This window comes from Sciurus vulgaris (genome assembly GCF_902686455.1).
Source record: "Sciurus vulgaris genome assembly, chromosome: 8".
Classification (NCBI taxonomy): Eukaryota; Metazoa; Chordata; class Mammalia; order Rodentia; family Sciuridae; genus Sciurus; species Sciurus vulgaris.
The window spans coordinates 82,824,446-82,828,930 of record NC_136468.1 but is presented as its reverse complement, the minus strand read 5'-3'; the positions used below and the strand labels follow the sequence as shown (position 1 = coordinate 82,828,930).

General features: G+C 38.0%; 1 pseudogene across 1 annotated transcript; it reads left to right on the top strand.

Moving 5' to 3' along the window:
• The first annotated feature begins 3,095 nt into the window (after positions 1-3,095).
• On the top strand, positions 3,096-4,022 carry LOC306667298 (small ribosomal subunit protein uS10m-like; annotated as a pseudogene). The gene has a single exon. The product of its transcript is annotated as a small ribosomal subunit protein uS10m-like (transcript).
• Positions 4,023-4,485: the final 463 nt, after the last annotated feature.

Sequence of the window (4,485 nt, the reverse complement as noted above, 5' to 3'; positions counted from 1 at the left end):
ACTCCTGGTTAAACGCAAAGAGTTGATCTAATTATGATACCAACTACAAAAGAAAAACAATGTTTTCTAACAGTCTGGAGAAAATGTAAAAACTTGTTAGCTAAACATGTTTTCTACCCTCATTTCCCTCTATCCCTCTCTATATCTTTGTCTCTAGTCAATTGTCCTACTCTTTTTTGTTAGGATTCTACTGTAGGATTCACTAAATCTGTTCTTTTTCTCTTGCTGTTACCTCCATCCCTTCCTTCCTCTCCCCAACTGTGACTATGGAAATCCAACTCATCCCTCTTGGTCTATATCCAAACTTTCCTCTGTTTCCTCCCAGTTAGATTTAATCTTTCTTAAGTTATTCTGACTCTTTGTGGAATGTGTTATCAGTCTCTAGAAAACCTTTTAAAATGTTTTCTATAATACAGCAATTTCCCTTTAAAAATGTATCCCACAGAAATATACTTGTACATAAGGGAATGTACATGAATGTTCATTGAGATTCTACTAGTTCTTGTAAAAATAGAAGCAAGGTAAATGCTCATCAAAATGTTCAAATTATGTTGTAGCCATACATTAGAAATTTTACAGACAATAAAGAGAATTTGGTGGATCAACATGTACTATAAGAAAGTAATTTTAACATACAAATATGGCAAAAGTAAAAGGTAAATTGCAGAATGTCAGGCAAAGTGTAATCCCATTTTTGTGGAAGGAAGGAAATGGGAATGAAGAGAGGAAAGAAAAGAAAAAGACTGCTAAAGTATATAGTGACATGTTTGTAAATGCATAGAATAGTTTTCTAGAAGGATAGACTATGAACAGGATAATGGTGTTTACCACTGACAATGATAATGGAAAGATAAAGGAAGTATTTACTTCTTAAATATTTTTTTTATTTTGAAGTCTATAGTGTTTTTTTTTTAATTTAAAAAATTAAGTTAAAGGCAAAATCCTTCTACTGAACTTTACTGTTTTTACACTTACTGTAGTTCAGGTGGGAATATTTCTGCCTATTCTACAAGATCGTAAAGTCTTTGTACTTAAGAATCACATTTGGTTCACATCAGCATGGCTCACTTGCTATGAACTAAATTGTGTTCCCCAGAAAATTCATGTGTTGAAGCTGTAATGCCCAATGTAATGATATTTGGAGATGGTACCTTTGAGACAGAATAAGGTTTAGATGGGATCATGATGGTGGGATTCTCATGATGGGATTGGTGCTTTTATAAGAAGAGAAAGAAATTATAGAACTCTAATATGTACTCATGTGAGCATACAGCTGGGAGGTGACCATTTGCAAAGACAGGAAGAGATTCTTATCAGTAATCATATTGGCCAACACCTTGATTTTGGACTTCCCAGCCTCCTGAAGTGTGAGAAATGAGTGTCTATTGTTTAAGCTAAACAATGTACATTATTTTGTTTTAAAAGCCCAAGCTGACTAATGCACCACTGTAACTATCGTATTTGTTCTTCCTACAGGTCTATGGAGTTACCTATTGAATTGAGAAGAGACTGTAAGTATCCTTTTCACATGCTAGGAAATTTGTCAGGCATGTTACCTACATCTAGGACAAGGCCTAAGTAAACCCAAAATAAAGAGCACCTTCTTCTGGAAGAAGCAGGGGCAGAGGAAAAGGAGATAGGGACAAGCACTCCTCACCTCCCCTTCTGTCCCACTCTACCTTTCTCAGGCCTGGACGAGAAGTAAATGTGTGAGAGAATAAGAAAATGAAAAAGAAACAGGAAGATTATTTTTTAAAAAATCAAACTGAGACAACAATCATAAAATTTAAAGAACATAACACATCTAAGTGGTTCTCCAAATTGATAAAACTTTGTTAAACAGTAGCCCCCCCACCCCATTATCAAGTTTAACTTCCACTGTCTCAGTTACCAGTGGTCAACCATGATTTGAAAATATCAAATGAAAAATTTCAGAAATAAACAATATATAAATTTTAAAAACTTTTATTACAGCATATCATTACTATTCTATTATTATACCTAATTTAAGACTAAACTTTATCATATGTATGTATGTATAGAATAAAAATGATCTCTATAGGGTTTAGTATTATTCATGGTTTCAGTTATCCAGTGGGTATCTTGGGACATGTCTCACACAAATAAATGGGGACCTCTATGCTACTGTTTGTTTTTACCTCTAGATTCATTCACCCTGTTTTTTAAAAGGGGGGTGGCTTTGAGTGATAAGGTGTTAACAAATTTTGTAGTTTAATGAGACTAAACTTCAAATCTAGCTTTCAATGGATTAAACAACCTTGGACATAATGTGTAACTTTTCAGATCTCCATCTTCTTCATCTGTAAAATGTGCCCAAAATATCTGTGTAAAACCACAGAGCTGAAGATTCAGTGACTCATTACATGCAAAGTATCTGAAAAAATGATTAGTACCCAATTGCTCATAATTGTGGGGCACTCTCTTGCTTGACATTGACCCCCTCAACCTTCTCCTTCCAGTAGGCCCTTCTTCTACATATGGTGCTCCTCTACCACCCTGTCCCAGCATCCCCAGTGGGGGAATGACCGGAAGTCTAACAGCCCAGGACTCAGCAGTACTGTTCCTATCCTTTTCCTCCTATCATATCATCATTTATCTCCTCTGTGACCTGTTCAGTTCTTAGTTCCCTGCTTTTCACCTCTATCCCATACAAAGCTCAGAGAGCCTTAAAACTTGAAACATGTAAAGCACTGTGGGAGTAATTCAGGGTCCAGGCACCAGAGCATCCTCTTTGGATAGGCTCTGGTTGGGATTTTGGGTCTCAAGTTTACTCTCTCTGGTCATTCTGTACATTCTGTGCAAGCTGCCCACAGAGCCACCATCAAAACAGTGGCTCCATGGGGGAAATTCACCCTGAATCTTCAACTAATCTAGAAATGGTCTTTTAGAAGAGAAACCACTGGTAAGTGTGGGGCCACTTGCACACTGTTAATACTATTCGAGGAGTGTTGCTAATTTAGCAAATTTGACCTGCAGAATAGGTCAAGTCAGAAACCTCAAAATGGGGGGCAGCAAGATGGCGGTGCTGGCAGCCCTTGGGGCTGTGTGCTGGCATTTCTGGCAGCAGTACCAGCATGAAGTGGGTACAGTTCTCAAACCTTCACACTGATGTTCCACAGGATTTGACAAACCTACGATAACCATTTCTGATGAACCAGACACATTATATAAACGTCTGTCAATTTTAGTTAAAGGCCACGATAAGGCTGTGTTGGACAGTTATGAATATTTTGCTGTGCTTGCTGCTAAAGAACTTGGTATCTCTATTAAAGTACATGAACCTCCAAGGAAAATAGAGTGATTTACTCTTCTCAAATCAGTGCATATTCTCATTTCATACTGAAATGAGAACACTTTACAGATGTTTAGAGTTAGAGCATCTAACTGGATGCACAGCAGATGTCTAGTTGGAATATATTCAGTGAAACTTAACCTGAAGGTGTTGCCATGGAAGTAACAAAGACACGGTTAGAACAATTACCAGATCACATCAAGGAGCCAATCTGGGAAACAATACCAGAGAAAAAAGAAGAGAGCAAGTCATGAAGCCTCAGGGAGCCCCTTGTGCCTGGATTTGGAAGAAGAGCGGGCCAGATGTGAATGTGTGAATGGAGAGTGTTTGAAGCTGAGACAGTGTGGAGTCCTCTCACTGCTCTGTTGTGTCCTCTTGCCCAGTTCAGTTGAGAACAGGGAGTGGAACCTTAATGACAGACTGAAATGGAGTGAGAGACCATTTTATCTGTTCTTTTTTTTATCCATGTCATTATTTCTGTTCCAATTTTAAAAACTTAGCAGCCAGACATGGTGGTGCACATCTATAATCCCAGCTGCTTGGGATGCCAAAGCAGAAGGATTGCAAGTTCAAAACCAGCCTCAACAACCTACTGAAATCCTGTCTCAAAATAAGAAAAGGGTTGGAAATGTAATTCAGTGGTAGAATTCCCCTGGGTTCAAAACTCAGTACTGCAAAAAAATAAAAATAAAATATACAAGTGAACCATTTGGATACTCTGGAAAAAAAAAAAAAAAGAAACCTGGAAATGAACCTCAAATATGCTTTAAACCTTCCACAAATTCATTCATTCCAAATATATATTGCACCTGCTCTGTGCTAAAGAAGGTCCTGAGGATGGAGCAGTGCATCCTGGTGGGGACCCAGGACAAGGTAACACCTATGTGAGGAGTACTAAGAAGACAGCAGAAACTGATTGTAGCAAGACAGAGCTGCCTCAAGGAAGTACCCAGGCAGGTTTTCTCCAAGGAGATGAGACTTGAATGATGAGAAGTCATAGGAAGATCTGGAAGATAGTATGTTCTAGACAGAAGGGCTAGGCCACCATAAAAGAAATAGCCAGATATGTCCAAGTCATATGACACCCAACTTTTAAAGACTCAAACTCCACAATGAACTTGCTAAAGAAGTTATTCTACTTCTAGCCCTTATCAACAGAAATTATTTCTGTG